This window comes from Nycticebus coucang, chromosome 6 (assembly GCF_027406575.1).
Source record: "Nycticebus coucang isolate mNycCou1 chromosome 6, mNycCou1.pri, whole genome shotgun sequence".
NCBI lineage: Eukaryota > Metazoa > Chordata > Mammalia > Primates > Lorisidae > Nycticebus > Nycticebus coucang.
In genome coordinates this window covers 14,471,790-14,490,419 of record NC_069785.1, presented here as the reverse complement: position 1 = coordinate 14,490,419, position 18,630 = coordinate 14,471,790, and positions in this window count along the sequence as shown.

The following is an 18,630-nucleotide window of genomic DNA, read 5'->3' as shown; positions in this document are numbered from 1 at the left end:
TAAACTAGAAAAATTGAGAAAGAAAAAGGATCTGTATGGAAAAGGTTGAAATTAAAAAACAAAACAACATCAACAACATCAAAATAAACAAAAAAAACAACGAAACCAAAACAAAAACAAACAAACAAAAAAAAAACAACAAAAATATCAGAACCAAAAACAAAGCAGTATGTATATGTTATTGAATATTGTCTGGGCAACACCTGGTCTTCTGGGGTATGAGATGTTAATCACAGTTCTGATACCACTGGAGGCCACTGATTTCTCAAACCCCAGCAGGTAGACACCCTAAATCTCTCTTCAGCCCACTTAAAAGGCACTTTGAACCTGCTACCCTCAGCATATGGGGCCAGTGCCCTGCTCACTGAGCCACAGGCGCCTTAAATGGCACTTTGAACTTGTAAATTTGCTGAGCAGAAGCTTTCCCAGGAAAGTGCTTATTGCTGGAATCACTGCTAAAGTGGCTATCCACTTACCCAGTGTGCCAAAACCGGTCTCACTCTGCCCCTGAGGGTTAGGGCTGCAAGGCGGCTCAGACCCCACCCTTAGGCTACTTGGTTGCTGGGTTACCAGCTCCCACCCAATTCTAGCTTTGCGACCCTGAGGGCGGAGCTTGCCTGGGCAGATCACTCACAATGGCTCCCTGTGACTCACAGCCAAACACTATTAGCTCCGTCTGGCTCAGCGGCTCAGACTGGGGCCCTAGACAACGACCAGAGTTCTCCACACTCCCGCTCAGGCTCTCCCCAAGGCAGTTCAACTGAGTGCCAAGTCCAAAGACACCAAAACAGTTCACAGGTAAGGCCTTTCTGGTTTGCAGTCTTGCTGCTACTGAACTTACACTTCCGGGCGGGTTTAGACGGATTGAACACATGCAACCACTTCCCGTTTTTCCACTGTTTTAATCCTCCTCTTGGGGTCCAGAAGTCTCTCGCTGACTCCCTGTATCCTCACAGGGGTGATGATAGGCAGATCCCACCAGCCAGAGATGCCTGGGGTCCCATCTCCCCAGACTCACGGTGCCCAGATGCAAGGAAGCTGTTACTCGGCCGCCATCTTTCTCCACCCCTCCATTTTTGCCATCTTAATGGCAGCTTGCATATGCCAACAGCTATGCCAACAGTGAATAAGCCTGGAGAGCGAGTGGTAATGAAATTGCAAAAGACATTTTCCACAGCTTGTTGAGAATTGAATGTTTTTCCTTGAGAAAGTGGTACAAACCCTGGAAGCAGTGGTAGTCAGTTGGTGCAAGGTCTCATGAATATAGTGGATGACAAAGAGTTTCCAAGTCTGATTTCTATAGTGTGAGCAGTGCTGTTCATGCGACATGTGGTTGAGCGTTGTCTTGTAAGAGGATTGGCCCCTATTTATTGACCGATCTTGGCTGCTTTATGACAAGCATCATCATCTTGTCATCCAGTTGGTTATAGTAGATGTACTCTGTAATTGATCAAGCAGGTTTCATGAAGCTGTCTTGGATAATACTAGCACTAGACCACCAGATACCATTTGTTTTATGTTTTCATGACTAGTCCATTTTGGACTGTATTTCGGCACTTCATCTTTATTCATGCATTGGGCCATACTCTTGGAATTGTCAAGGGATCCATTTTTTTTTTTTATTGCAGATAACTATACAGTTGTAGAAAAGGTTTACCTTTGTGTCCTGACAGCAAAGAAAGGCAAGCTTTGACATAATTTCTCTTCTGATGTCATTTAATTCATGTGGAACACATCTATCCAAATTCTATACCTTGTTGATCTATTTCAAATGGTTCAATACTGTTGCAGTAGTAACATCAAACCTTCCTGCTAATTCATGCATAGGTTGAGATAGATTTGTTTTCACCTCAGCCTTCAGTTCATCATTGTCCACTTTGTTGTTAGGTTGCCCACATGTAGCTCATTTTCAAGATTAAAATTACTGAAATGGAAGTTCTCAAACCATCAACAGATCTGTATCTGTCCCAAACACGTCATTGATCCATTAAGCTATCTGCACTACATCGGCTTCACAGTTGAACTCATATTCAAAAGTACTGTATTTTGCCATGTAAAATATGCTCTCATATATAATGTATAGCCAGATTTTGAGGCCAAACTTTCAGGAAAACATTCCTCAAGAAAGTGGCTGGCTCTTGGCTGGGATAGACATGTCTGGGAAGGGCTAATGCTGTCCTGGTAAACATGCAGATTGCACCACCCTCCCACAGCTGCTAGGATCTGCAAAGGCTTCACCTTCCCTCGCTCTGAGATCCCTTCCCTCCCCACAGCTAAGATGGCCATGCTTGTGGCCATCTCCAGATAGGCGGGAGCTTCTGAGGCTGCTTGTTCCACGGACAGCCACGTGAGCCCACTCTGCATAGCTAGGCCTCAGGCCTCAGCCCACCACAGCTGTGGCCTTCCTCACCAGCCCTGCCACTGATTTTTCTGCTGACTGCGGAGGCCACTCCAGCCCCCTCCCACTGGATGACTGGAACTCTTGTGTGCCTGGCAGGCCCAGACAGGAGGGTGCAGGAGGGGTCTCCTGCTCCCGAGCGATACTATCCATGCATAATGTGCATCCTTATTTTTCTCTCAAATATTTCTGCAAAATAGTGCCCATTATACAAAGTAACATGAATTTTTGACTTATCCATGGTTTCACAAAAATTGCTGTAAAAATTTTTGAAAGATAATCCCAAGTAACAGCAAGCTTTTGGAAGAATGTGGATGTATCTTTGCAATAAAAATAAAACAGGAGTTGTCAAAGTGACGTGTAAGAGATATCAACTGTTAAACTTTAGTTCTTAATGAAATCAGACATTTCATACTTAATAACCTAATATTTTTGTTTTTATTTGAGAGGTATGCCCTAGCTCCAATTTGCATCACCCTATCATACTGCTCAACACCTGTTTGTCTTTTTTGTAAGTCCCTGATAGCATAGTACAATTCTATTTTTGTGCCCTATTACAAATATTTGAGTGGCTAAACCAGACTATTTTGTAATTTATAACAGGATAATAGAAAGAAATTGTGCACAATTTATTGCACGAGTGGAAAAGAGTGAAATTGTGCAAGAGTGGAGAAAGGCCTAAAATTGTTAGACATTGTGTTGATTAGAACAAAATATGGAACATAAAAAAAACTTCTTTTTCTAAGGATAAATGTGATATAAGAAAAAAGAGTATGAGGAATATTATAATTACCAATTAAAAGAACATCCTTGACAGTTGCTGTTTGTAAGCAAATAAAACTAGCTCTCAGTTACTTCTTTTCTACTTAAAACTTATTTTAGGGTCTGATTGAGGGGTGGTAATGCCAAGTAGAACGATACCACTGTAATGTAATTTCCACTCAATGAAGATTTTTGTGACAGTTGTTTTATAAAAGTTATGTCAAGGGAAAATGGTCGTTCCTACCAGCATTTTGGCAGAGGAAGAAGTATAAGGAGTTTCCCTTAATGTAATATACTCTGTTCACTCATATTAGTAGAATATTATATTCTTGCCCTTACTCTTGTGAATGTGACCTCTCAATAGCACAGTTTGTGTTTCCGTGGAAATCTGAGAAGTGCAAGTTGTACTTTTGAAAGGGATTTTTCTGAACATGGAAAATATTTTGAGTCGAAACTGGAGAGTCGATTTCCACAAACATCCCCTGAGAATGATTTTAAGAGAGCCGTTGCTGGTTGCATGATTTTTCAAAAGGAACATCCTCTGGTTACCTTATGTCTAAGGTTACTTAATGCTTGTTTTCTCCAGAATACTTTCCTTGTGAACATTCACACAACCAGTAATGGCTCTCTTAAATCATGCTCAATTGATGCTTCATGGAGTATTACTTGGTCATAAAACAGATGAATTCATACCTTTTTCCACAATCTGAATATGGAGACCATTCTCCTAAGTGAGGTATCTCAAGAATGGAAAAACAACCACCACATGTACTCACTCTTAAACTAAAGCTAACTGATGAGCTCACTTGTGCACAGAGGCCGTCAGACTCAGTAGAAAGCGATCTGGGTGGGGGAGGAGTAAACCTAATGGGTACTATAGACACTATTTGGGGGATGTATTGCTAGATAACCAGGACTTAAGAATCACATAAATTATCTATGTAACCAAAAACATCTGGTCTCCCTTAATATTTTGAAATTAAAAACAAAACAAAACAAAAAAAACTTCAAGAAAATGCAAAAAAAAAAAAAAAAAAAAAAACCCCAAGGCATACTAGGTCTTAGTCCCCTGTTCCTGACACAGAGATTTTTAAGCCTTCGTATTTTCTGGGTAGCAGGAGCATTCCTCGTGGACCCATGATAGCTTCAGGATGGAGAGTGATCTCCAGTTACTGAAAGACCCAGTTGTGGTTAGAGGATTGGAACTTTAGTTTCTAACCCTCTGATCTCCAGGGATGGGAAAAAGCATAAAGATTGAGTTAATTGCCAGTGGGAAGTGGTTCAAATATTCATGCCTCCATAATGAAACTTTCATAAAGCCCCTAGAGGATGTGGTTCAGAGCTACTGCAAACAAGCAAGGTATTGGGAGGGTGCCATGCCCCATAGAGCATGTAAACTCTACCCTCACCTCGCGCCCTCCTGTGTTTTCAATTCTGAGTTGTGTTTTATAATAAACCTAAAGTTGTGTTTTATAATAAACCAAAAGTAAGAAGTAGAATTCTTGAGTTCCCTTGTGCATTCTAGAAAAGTATTGATTTCCAGCAAAGAGTTGTGCGAACTCTGCCTTAAATTATAGGCAGTTGAGCAGAAGTATGGAAGGCTTGGGACTAGAGATTGATGTTCAAGGTAGGGGCAGTAATTAAGTCCTAGTAGTTAATGTCAAAATTAAATTGAATTATCAGACATCTAGTTTCTTTTTTTTTATTTATTTTATTTTATTTATTTATTTATTTTTAAATAATTTATTTTTATTGTTAAATCAAAGCTGTGTACATTAGTGCAATCAAGGGGTACAATGTGCGGGTTTCATATACAATCTGAAATATTCTCATCAAACTGTTCAACGTAGCCTTAATGGCATTTTCTTAGTTACTGTATGTAGACATTTGTATTCTGCATTTAGTAAGTTTTTCCTGTATCCATTCTAAGATGCACCCTAGTTGTGGCCCCACCCATTACCCTCCCTCCACCAAAACCTCCCCCTCCCAGTTTCTATCCGAATAGTTGCAGAATTGGTTGATGTGAGCAAACAACACACATTTGGTGTAAATAGTGTTGTGATTACAAACAGTTTCTAATGACTAGGACCCTAGGTTCATATTCCATTTCTATCACTTTTAAACTGCTAATTTGGAGAATTTGTTTAATTGTTTATTATGACCATTAATAATGAATAGTGCTTTGAGTCATGACTGGCACTAAGTAATTTACCAACAATATTATATATTATTGCTATCATAAGTTGACACCACATTGATGTGTGTATAAACCAGGGATATAAGAATTACTTCAATCCCTTCATTGTTTAGATAAAATTCTCCACATTTGTTTATGTGTGTTATTGACCGGAAAAGAGGAATAAAGTTAGCACAGTTTAAGGAGAACTTTGTCTAAGGGTTTTACATCTGACAGGTAGGAAGTATCCTTTGGTCAAAGCTGTAAAGCCATGCTTCAAAAAGGAGAAAAGTAGACAAAGGCATATTGTTAGATAAGGAGGTAGGGTATTCAATAGGATATAGGAAAAGTATATGAATATTCATAGAGGAAATTTTCATGCATGTGCATTAGTGTTATATACATGTAACATAAATGAATGGAAATTTGTATTTAAATGTATTATAATTAGGTTTATATGTAAAAAGTGAAATTCAGAGCACCACTCCATGAACAACACAGCCTCAGCTCAAGCTAGTCCACAGCCAGCAGTTATGCATTTAAAAAATGTGCTTTAAGTTCCAGGGTGGTTCATATTTCAGAACCACAAAACCAGGAGGAGGGCATCTGTGGTAAATTAGGCATGGGGTCTTCTCGCCTTTTGTTTTTCTCAAACTGTCCTTTGATAAAATCTGGTAATTATCAGTACAGTGCAGAAGTAAAACTGAATGAGATGTGAGCATCCTCGTATCTTCCTTTAAATTGAGTGTCTTTGCCAAAAAAAGAGTCTTTCAATCTGTCAGAGGGGTCCTGGACCTTTATTTTAGTCCTCGATGTCTTATATCATTTTGAAATATCTTCCCCCAAATATCTACATAGCAAACACCTTTGGAAGATGGATACAGTGGCTCCCTCCGGAACATATGGCAGGTTTGTTTCTTGACTTGGATAGGATAATGTATCTCTCTCAAACAAAATTTGAGTATGTTTGCTAGTAGCTCCTTTAAAAGATTGGAGGTTTTTGACTCCAGGTTCTTCAGCTGTGACAGAACCCCACCATGAGTGCAGCACTTGCGGGGCATATGAAAACAGGAAAATCATTCTTCTTGTTATGTTGTGAGAAATTAAGTAATTTGCCTTTGATTCAGGAGTCTCCTGTTCTTCCAGCTTCTATGAAACTGTGGCAGTCTGTGTTGCCAATTTGCAAGTTGGCTAAATACATCAGATTTTTCATAGATCTTGACACTAAGTACCTAAGGTCTGGGAGAAGTGAGGGTGAGTCTTCACCCCTTTAAAGGCTTGACAACAAGAAAATGTAGTCGAATGTATATTAATACATCTATCCAGCAGATAGTCATTCTCCTCCACTCTCCATGGGAACAGTGTACTGTCTGTGTTTAGCACTATGATTTAGATTTTGTGAATGGAAGCTATAAAAGTGCTTTGAATGGGTTGGTTTGAGCTCTGGCAGTCTCATCTTCCTCCATGGGAAGACCACATCTAACTGCCACGGAGCCCAGAATGCAGCAAGAAAGGAAGTTGATCGAAGTCAACCTTTGTCCTAGAGTGCAGTCCAGCTGCTCTCACACAGTGTCAGCTAAATCCATTCAAGCTAAGCTGAACATCTGGTAAACAGAACCATAAGGAAAAGATAAAGTTTGTTGTTAAAGCTGCCAAGATATGTGGCTGCATCAAAATGTATGAGTTAAGCCAGTGGTTTTGACACCAGGGACCGTCTGATGGAAGATAATTTTTCCACTGATCTGGGGGCAGGGGAGGGATGGTTTCGGGATGAGTCAGGCAGATTACGATTGTTGTACACTTCTTGTCCATTATTATTACGTTATAATATATAATGAAATAATTATACAATTCCCCATAATGCAGAATCAGTGAGCTTGTTTTTGCACAACTGAACAGTCTGTCTAGGGGTGATGGGAGACAGTGGCACCTGACATGTGCTGCAATGTCTGGTCATGGACATTGCCACACAGAAAACCTGCCTCACAAAGATAGGACACTGGAAATGGAAATAGATTTTCAGTGCTTTTTTGATAATCTCAGTATGTTTCACATTGACTTTAATCCAGAACATACAGAGATTTTAAGTTGTCTGAAGTATACTTTTAAGGCCGTAATCAGTTATGGTCTCTCACAGTTGATCATCTTCTAGCACGGACAAAGTCAGTTTACCGGGTTTATTCACAAATATGTTGTGGGTCCACTCCTTCCCAGTTCAGGGGTCTTTTGTGTTTGTGTAGTAATGGTCAAACTCTTGACAGCTGAGATAAGTGATCACGCACCAGCTGAGAGAGTGAAGACCCTGGCTCAGTTTCTTCAGATCTTGGGTAATGTTTGAAACATGTTAAAGTGTTCACTTGGCCCTGTAATTGCAGCTTGGCTTGGAATGTAGCCCTTCATCTGCTGACTTGAACACTGTTGTTCTCTCATGAAGTGACAGATTGAGTTTGTTGAGCAGGTTGAATGTGTCACACAAGTAAGCACGTTTTGCAACCCATTCTGTGTCACTGAAATGTACTGCCAGTGGTGATTGTTTTTCTAAAATAAATCTCTAGAGTGACTCCCATAACTCAGAAACTGTGGCCAGTGATGTCCCTTTAGAAAGCCACCTCACTCCTGTGTATAGGAAAAGAGATGTGTGCGATCTGAGCTGTGTGAATACATGTGAATTAAAGGCATATGCTTTAGTGTGGTTGATAATTTTAATCACATCCTGCAAAATGTTTAGGTGACATTTTTCACCTCAGAGTTTCTCTTTGGATGATACAGTGTGTAGACTCACATTCAGAAGTGACTTCCTTGACCCAAGTAGTGAAACCAGAAAACTGTCCGGTCATGGCAGCCATTCTGTTTACATTGTGCAGACTGACATGAAATGACCAGCTCAGTTTTCCTGATGTGTAACCATTCAAGGACGTGAATGGTTCTGCATCTCTGGTATGGGTAGGCCATCAAAGCACACATAACATAGCCTTTTGCACATCCTCATGAAAATATATCACACAAACACAAGCATTGTTACCTTGTTGTCAATGTCAGTAGACTGGTTACCTGGATTACATAGCGTGGTGACTCATTAATCCTCTCTAAAAACTATGCCTTGATATCCTCTGATATTTTATCAGTTTTTCTAGTAATGTTGTTGGCTGAAAGAGAAACATAGGCCCCCTTTTGAATTGCAGCCTCACAGCAAATGTCCTTAGCAGCAGAATTAACTCTTTACTAATAATAAAGGGCTTCTTAGATTTAGCAATGCAGTTAGTCACTCAGAATGATGCTCTTAGTACAGACACATTTGATGAAATGGTAGCCTTTAATAATTGGTTCTGTTATTTGTGTTTACATTTTTCCTTTTGAAAAATCCCAAAGGCTTGTCTTTTGATGCAGGGTGCTTTGTCTCCATGCGGTAAAGCAGTTTTGAAGGCTTCATGGCTTCAATGGATATCCAGGTGCCACATGTTATACAAAAGAGGCTTGGAGAATGTGAATCACCTGTTGCAATGAGCCCACAATTTAAGTAGGAATCTTGGTATTTTTTTTTTTAATGCAGCTTTCATTTTGTTGGCAGTCAGAGTCTTTTGTTGTCTCATCGTTGAATCTTTCCCCCTTTTCAAAGAAACTTTCCACTGATGTTTTTTCAAAGAAATTCTCCAGCAATGTTTGGTTTACCAAAACTGTGATGGAGAATTGAGTGCAGAAATGGAAAGAAGTGTAGATGGAAGTGTTAAATCAAACAATGGAGAGGCCATGCATGGAACAAAATAAGTGTCAGATGCTGCCTTAAAGCCTAACACCAGATGCACCTGTTCAATTGAAGTACCTCAACTCACTTACCACTATAAAACCACTATATTAGATACGCTTTGTTACTTGACACTCACTGATAGAGTTTTAATAAGAATCTGTAAACAATTTATTATGGTCTCTGTGCAAACCTCACGAATGATAATATGTATGTGCAGCTGCTCCCCAGTGCTAGTATCACTGCCTCACCTCCACCTCAGATCACCAGGCATTAAGAGTTCTCATAAGCACTGAACAATCTAGATCTCTCCTGTGTGTAGATTGCAATAGAGTTTGAGCTTCTCCAGAAGCCAATGCTGCTGCTCATGTGACAGGAGGCAGAACTCAGACAGTGAAGCTAGCAATGGGGAAAGGCTGTAAATACAGATGAAGTTTCACTTGTTTGCCAGCTGGTGCTGCGTGGCCTGGCTCCTACTAGGCCAGGACCCTACCCCCACCCTAGGGTTGAGGACTGTAGCAGTAAGCAACCCTTAAGCAGTAGATATTCATCTCAGAAATCACTGAGTAGCTCTGATTTTCAAAACAAATCAGTCACTTCACAACAATTTTTTTTTACCTGCAAGATCAAAATTTTTGCTGTGAGGAAAATGTGTAGTATTCATTTGATAGAGATAATCATAATAAAGACCTTAGCACTACTGTAGATCATTAACATATGCAAATTGCTACCTAATTTTACTGTGTGAATGAGAATGAGATTTCAGAGATGGCTTTTATACTATTTTTTATACCCTCATACTTTTCATAAATGTATTCAAACTAAAATGAGGCTATCCCAATGTATTCCTATGTGTATCTCTTAAGATGTACACACTGCATCTCTACAGTTAGCATATTCTATCAGAGGATGCTTTTGTTGGAAAAATGTTTTCTACAATGACAATTTTATCAATATTTTGTACCTATGCCTCTGTGTGTGTATACATATACATGTATGTAGTAGGCACAACTATACCTCTATAGTTGAACCACCTCCCCACACTGACCACCACCTTAAAAAGATCTAATGTTCATAGACCAGACATGCATCACATGTACACATCAGTACAATAGGTATAGTTCCTTATGTTGACCCCCGCGTATAAGGACCAGATTTTTATAGTCTCTTTGGTGGTTAACTTGCAGAGGTTGTCCTCTACGTGTGGATATGTGTATATGCGTGTACATAATAAAACTTCCATGCTTCTAACTAATAACTGTTAGAGATAATGACTAATATTAGCAAAGTTTTTAGCCAGGGGACATAGGAATATTAAATCTGACTCCAGATGAACAATTTTTCTTCTTAAGGCCTATGAGGGTGCTAAATGTATCCTCCCTCAAAATTTATATGTTGAAATTCTGATTCCAAATATGATGGTGTTTTGAGGTGGGTAACAGGGAGCCCTTGGGATCATGAGGGTAGAGATCTCCTGAAAGGGATCAGTGCCCTTATAAAAGAGACTCCAGAGAGTTCTCTGTCTCTCATTGTGCCACTTGAAGATACACCAAAAAGTCCACCGACAGCAACCCAGAAGAGGCTCCACATAGAACCTGACCATGCTGGCATCCCGATCTCATTCTTGCAGCCTCCACAACTGTGAGAAATAGACAAAAAAGAAAAAAAATGAAGCACCCAGACTATGATACTTCTAGTCCAAACTGAGACAAAGGAAATGATATTCCATAAGGAAAAAAAATGAGAAAAGCAACAACTGGGCCTTTGACCCCAAGTTAGAATGCAAAACAAGTCACTTCTCCAAGTTCTCTGCAAAATAAACTCACCATTTATCAGATTACAAATTTGCTGGGCTTTGGTTATACTTCTCTGAAGGTGGAAAAATGAAATTCTGTTCTGCCATTTTCCTTTTTCCTGATGTGGCAGCCCTGATTAATTGTTGTTAGTTTCTAACTCTAACCAAGAATAAAGAAACTAAGGAATCTTAAACTAGTAGAACCAAAACTACAGCTCCTCTCAGTGCAAACTGTCAGTGTTGTAAGGATGCAGCAATTCATCTCTGCTTGGTTTCAGGGAATATTTCCTTGGCCTTAGGTATGACTAACATTGATTGCTTCTGGAATTATGGCAATGAAAGTTGATGCTGAAAACACTTGTTTCACCTAAATGATCTCTAACATCCAGAAGCAATGATATTCCTGCAATCTGAGGTAACTGAGGAACATGATTCTTACATCTAAAAAAGGACTTTATTACAAGCTATATCCAAATTCCGACTATTATCCATACATCAGCAGCATTAGCTATACCTGGGAGATTGTTTAGACATGCAGAATCTCAGGCTGCACCTAAACGTATTAAATCAGAATTTAAATTTCAAACTTAAAATTGAATTTAAACATGGTTTCCAAGAGATTTAAATACACACTAATGTTAAGAAACACTAGTTAAATAGAATTCTTTTAGTCTACTTAACTTCCTTTAGTGCAGGGTGATTACCTTTGATCTGGGATTTCTCCACAGAGAGGTACTTTCTCTAAGTTGTGAAGTACTTAGCACTGTTCAATAGAACTGTGATGGTAAAAGTATTCTTTATTTCTGTTTTCTAGTATGGTGACTGTTGATGATACATGGCTTATGAACATTTGGAATGTGGCTAGTGTGATAAAAGAAGAATTTGTAGTTTTATATTATCTTAATTAATAAATACTTAATTTGAGTAGTCACATGTTGCTAGTATCTACTGTGTTCAGGGTAGGGAAGTGTTTTTCAACATTTTTTTAATATCATAACACACATGAACCTATAGTTAAACTTCTGAGGCACATTTAAATTATGTTGATAAAAAAAGACATTTAAGAATTTACTTATGCTGGGGGTTGAGCAAAATGCTAGACTAGAGACATCTTGTTGGCTACTTGTGGTAAGACAAGGGAAAGTAGTCTTCAGCCACATATGGCGGAGGAAATCTGCACAGAAACATCTCTCTGGGGGCATAGTGAAGCCACAGGAGACTTCAGAATCCAATAAGGTTGGAGCTGAGGAAAATCGATTCAGAAAACTGGTGCTTGGTATGGGCAGAGGCTGACCTGTCAGCTGCCTCTCACATGAAGTGCTGGAGACAGGAAAGGTCTGTCCTGCAGTGTTATGAATTTGGACTGTGTTGTGCACAGGAGCAGCAAATGAACTCAAACAGCCTCCAGCAGCTGGGGTTGAATGCCAGGCAGGGTGGTTCTCCCATTGGCTTGGATGCTGGTGGGGTGACGCCATTCTGGGAAGACTGCTTGTGGGGAGGATCATTCCTCAAGGATCTAGTGCATGGCCAGATCTCGTGTGCTTGCTGAGCAACACCAGCCATCCTTGGGGTGAATTGAGTGACCCCCCACATGCCCTGGAAGGACACCCTTGTTGGCAGAGAACACTGTCTGATGAGCCTCCTGGGAAGTCTGTCAAGAGCTTTGGGACCACAGTGCCATGGGGACTGAATGCTGATGAAGCAAACAGGCCCAGGTAGAAGACAAAGTAATCAAGAAGGCAAGATCCAGTCAATTTTGCAACTAGAGAGTGGCTTCTAACCCCTATCATATACCTCATATCGAATAGCCAAACATTACTCAGCAATAAAAACACAGCAGGAGGAATCACGCTACCAGACCTGAGACTGTACTATAAATAGATAGTGATCAAAAGAGCATGGTATTGGCACAAAAACAGAGAAGTAGATGTCTGGAACAGAATAGAGAACCAAGAGATGAATCCAGCTACTTACCATTATTTGAACTTTGACAAGCCAATTAAAAACATTCAGTAGGGAAAAGATTCCCTATTTAACAAATGGTGCTGGGTGAACTGGCTGGCAACCTGTAGAAGATTGAAACTGGACCCACACCTTTCACCATTAACTAAGATAAACTCTCACTGGATAAAAGATTTAAACGTAAGATATAAAACTATAAAAATACTTGAAGAAAGTACATGGAAAAATCTTGAAGGAATCGGCCTGGGTGAATATTTTATGAGGAGGACTCCCCAGGCAATTGAAGCGGTTTCAAAAATACACTACTGGGACCTGATCAAACTAAAAAGCTTCTGCACAGCCAAGAACATAGTAAATAAAGCAAGCAGACAGCCCTCAGAATGGGAGAAAATATTTGCAGGTTATACCTTTGATAAAGGTCTAATAACCAGAATCCACAGAAAACTCAAACGTATTAGCAAGAAAAGAACACGTGATCCCATCTCAGGGTGGGCAAGGGACTTGAAGAGAAACTTCCCTAACAAAGACAGATGCACAATCTACAAACACATGGAAAAAAGCTCATCATCCTTAATCATCAGAGAAATGCAAATCAAAACTATTTTCAGATATCACCTAACCCCAGTAAGAGTAGCCCACATAACAAAATCCCCAAACCAGAGATGTTGGCATGGATGTGGAGAGAAGGGCACAGTTCTACACTGCTGGTGGGAATGCACACTAATACGTTCCTTCTGGAAGGATGTTTGGAAAGTACTTAGAGACGTAAAAGTAGACCTGCCATTCGATCCTTTACTAGGTTTATACCCAGAAGACCAAAAATCAAAATATAACAAAGACATCTGTACCAGAATGTTTATTGCAACCCAATTCATAATTGTTAAGTCATGGAAGAAGCCCAAGTGCCCATTGACCCACGAATGGACTAGCAAATCGTGGTACATGTATACCATGGAATATTATGCAGCCTTAAAGAAAGATGGGGACTTTACCTCTTTCATGTTTACATGGATGGAGCTGGAACATATTCTTCTTAGCAAAGTATCTCAGGAATGGAAGAAAAAGTATCCAATGTACTCAGCCCTACTATGAAGCTAAATTATAGCTTTCACATGAAGGCTATAACCCAACTATAGCACAAGACTATGAGGAAAGGCCAAGGAAGGGGAAGGGAGGGGGGAGGTTAAGGTGGAGGGAGGGTAATGGGTGGGGCCACACCTACCGTGCATCTTAGAATGGGTACAGGTGAAACTTACTATAGGCAGAATACAAATGTCTACATACAATAACTAAGAAAATGCCATTAAGGCAACATTGAACAGTTTGATGAGAATATTTCAGATTGTATATGAAACCAGCACATTGTACCCCTTGATTGCACTAATGTACACAGCTATGATTTAACAAGTGAAAAAAAAAAAAAAGAAAGAAAATCCAGTCTGTGTTCTCCATCTCCTTATACCACAGCGCCACCTGGTGTCTAGAAAATACATTGCTACACACACACACACACACACACTCACATAAATGTATTTTACTTTTTAAATTTTTTTTTGTTTTTTTCTTTTCTTTTTTCTATTTCATTCCTGTTGTTTTTTTTTGTTTAGTTTTGTATTTTTATTTTTTCATTTTTACTTTTAACAATAGCAAAGGCTCCTCAATTTTTTTAGTAGTCTTACATCCCCTTTTCTTCTTTCTTTTTTATTTCTCTCCCTTTTCTGTCTTTTGGTAGAGATTTTCTACTTTTCTCATTTTTCCCACATAAATTTCTCATACAACACCTAACATATCCATTTTTTTCTTTATCTTATACAACTGTCTATTTTTTTAAATCTATTTTTATTATATATTTTTCACTTCTCTGAGGGCTTAGGGGTCACAGCATTAGCTTAGCTGGGGGTTCATAGCATTGGTCTGGCTCAAGGAGGCTATGAGCTCAGTGTTTTGAGTGTCATCCTAGCATTGTCCTTTGGAAGAAGGTATTGGTAAGTCTCCACTGTGACATACTGCCAATTTCTTTTTATATTTGGCAAAGGTGGGGTATTGATTTTCTCTAGGCTAGCAAATAGCTCCTGACTTCACGGGACCTTCCCAGCACTCCCCCCAAATCCTAGCAGTGTGGGTGTCATTAAAATACCCTGCCAAGCACCACCATTACTCCTGTCATACTCTTTCTCTTTTACTGTTCTTTTTATCAACTTTTCTTCGATTATTTTCTTCTACCCCTCTTTCCCCCCCTCTTTATCTTCATTTTTTTCTTCTTTCTTGATCTTTACCTTTATCTTCCCTTTGGCTTTATAACTAAAGGCCACTTCCATACCTAAACTTTGAGACAAGGTAATTGAAAGTGAAGGTGATAGTGAGAAGGAAAAAGTAGGAGAATGAAGTGACCAAGAAGAAAACACACATGAGAAGTAACCAACACAAAAATTATGGGAACATGAAAAGCCAGAATATAGCACTTGCTGCCCCACAAGGGATCATGAGGAAGCTACTATAGAGCATTTCACACATGAAGAATTAATGGAAATGATAGAAATGGAATTTAAAATACGTATGGCAAAAATAATAAAAATAATTGATGAGAAAGTGGGAAAACAGAACCAAAAATGAAGTAGAAAGTATCAATAACAGATTAGACCATGGAGAAGAAAGAATCTTAGTGCTAGAGAATAAAGCTCTTGAGCTAACCCTGGAAGTTAAAGAGGTAAAAAAGAAGAGAGAGAAAGTGAGAATGCAGAATATTCACTCTGAGAATTATGGGACTTCAGGAAGCATTCAGACATATGAATTATAGACATTCCTGGAGGGGAAGAAGAATGTCCCAAAGGAATGAAAGCCCTCCTGAAGGATATCATAAATGAAAACTTGCTAAGTGTTACTAAAGATTCTGAAACACTCTTTTAGGGCGATATTGAACTCTGGGTTGTCTCAAAACAAATACAGCATCTCTTAGACACATTGTTATGAACCTGTTCAAAGTCTAGATGAAAAAGAATATTCTGCAAGTAATCAGCAGTAAGCACCAATTGACTTACAGGGGCAGATCCATCAGGGTGACAGCAGAGTTCTCAGCTGAAACTTTCCACACCAGAAGAGAATAATCATCTACCTTTAACCTTGTTAAAACAATTTTCAGTCCATAATTCTATATTCTGCTAAACCAGGGGTCCTCAAACTTTTTAAACAGGGGCCAGTTCACTGTCCCTCAGACTGTTGGAGGGCTGGACAATAGTTAAAAAGTAAAAAATGAAAAACTATGAACAAATTTCTATGCACACTGCACATATTTTATTTTGAAGTAAAAACACAAAATGGGAACAAATACAGTCACACTGCCACATGTGGCCCGCGGGCCACAGTCTGAGGACCCCTGATAAGCTTCAAAATTGATGGACAAATGAAATATTTTACTGATACGCAAACTTTGAGGAAATTTGCCACAAGATCAGCTCCATGAGAAATACTGAGACTGAGTACTTACTGACAATCACAATGGCCCACCAGCAAAGTAAACACCCAGAAACTAAAGGACAAAACTTGGCTTCCACCAGGGTGCAAAGGATAAAACTAAGCAATGGACCTTCACAAAATAAGATGAATAGAACTCTGCCACACTTATCAATTCTCTTAATAAATGTTAATGGCTTTAATTCCCCATGAACAGGCACAGGCTGGTCGATTGACTAAGAAAAGCACAAACCATCTATATCCTGTCTCCAGGAAATACCCCTAACTTGAAAGAACAAAATAAGACTAGGGTAAAGGGTTGGAAAACAATATTTCGGGAAAATTGAAACCAGAGGAAAAGAGAAGTTGTGATCTGATTTTCAGATACAAACAGATTTAGAGAAATTAAAGTTAAAAAAGACAAAGATGATCACTTCATATTGGTCAAGGGAACAATACAACAAGAAAGCATTTCAATTCTAAATATTTATGAACCCAACTTAAATATTTCCAAATTTATGAAACAGACATTGATTGGTCTGAGCAATATGATATCCTGTAACACCATAATAGCTGGGTACTTTAACATCCCTCTGACAGAACTGGATAGATCATCTGAACAGAAATTAAACAAAGATACAAGGGACTTAAATGCAACCCTAGAACAAATGGTCTTAATAGATGTATACAGAACACACCATCCCAACACTAAGGAATATACATTCCTCTTGTAAGCCCAAGGAACATACTCCAAAATAGATCATATTCTAGATCATGATCAATGATCAATGATCAATGATCATATTCTAGATCAATGATCAATGATCAATCAAACCTTAATAAAATTAAAAGAATTGAAATTATAGCTTGTATCTTTTCAGACCACAAGGCAATAAAGGAAAACTCAACTCCAACAAAAATTTTTATCCCCACACAAAAACATGGAAATTAAACAACTTTATGTTGAATGGCTGTTGTGTTAAGAGATGAGAAAATTATTAAATTTCTCAAACATAATGACAATAATGCTACAGGTTACCAAAACTTGTGAGATACTGCAAAAGGAGCCCTTTCCCTGCAAAGGGAAATTTATCACATTAAATGTCTACATCTGAAAAACAGAAAGAGAACATACAACAATCTAATGAGTCATCTTAAGGAAATGGAAAAGGAGGAGTATGTCTGCCTGGGGAAGGATTTTAGAAGAAGACTTCAGTGGCAATTGCAATAACAAAAATAAACAAATGGGACTTGATTAAAATGAAAAAGTTCTGCACAGCTAAGGACACAACAATCAAAGCAAATAGCCAACCTTCAGAATGGGAAAAGGTATTTGCATACCATGAATCTGACAAAGGCTTGATAATTGGGATCTCTAGAGAACTCAAATTAATCAACACAAAAAAGGGCTAACAATCCCATGTATCATTGGGCAAGGGACACAAACAGAACCTTCTCTGAGAGAGACAGAGAAATGGCTAACAAACATGAAAAAAATGCTCATTGTCACTAATCATAAGAGAAATGCAGTTGAAAACCACCCTGAGATATCACTTAACCCCGATGAGAGTAGCTTACATCACTAAGTCTCAGAGTTTCAAATGCTGGCACAGGTGTGGAGAGAGAGGGATACTTTTATATTGTTGGTGGGATTGCAAACTAATACAGCCTCTATTGAAAGAAGTATGGAGAATCCTCAAAGAACTCAAATGAGACCTCCCATTTGACCCTGCAATACCATTACTAGGAAATTACTAGGTATCTACCTGGAAGACAAAACCATTTTATTGGGCAGTGCCTGTGGCTCAAAGGAGTAGGGCGCTGGCCCCATACGCTGGAAGTGGAGGGTTCAAACCCAGCCCTGGCCAAAAACCAAAAAAAAAAAAAAAGGCATTTTATCATAAAGCCATTTTCACTAGAATGTTTATCACTGCTCAATTTACAATTCCCAAGATGTGGAAACAACCTAAATGCCCATCATCTCCGGAATGGATTAACAAGATGTGGTGTATGTATACCATGGAGTACTATGCATCTTAAGAAATGATGGAGACTTTACAACTTTTGTATTTACCTGAGTGGAGATCAAACACAGTCTTCTTAGTAAATTATCCCAGTAATGGAAAAACCATGTATCTAATGTACTCAATTTTATTATGAAGTCAGTAGACGATCTAACATATGCCCAAATAGTAGATAAACTTAATTCTATTCATGTTGGGGGAAGGATGGGGCCGGGGGAGAGGAGGGGGGGCATTGGTGTACTCCCACTTAAGGGGCACAAAGTAGGCGTGTATGGCACACCTTTTGGGTGTGGGACTGCAAAAGGGACTCTACTTAAAAAA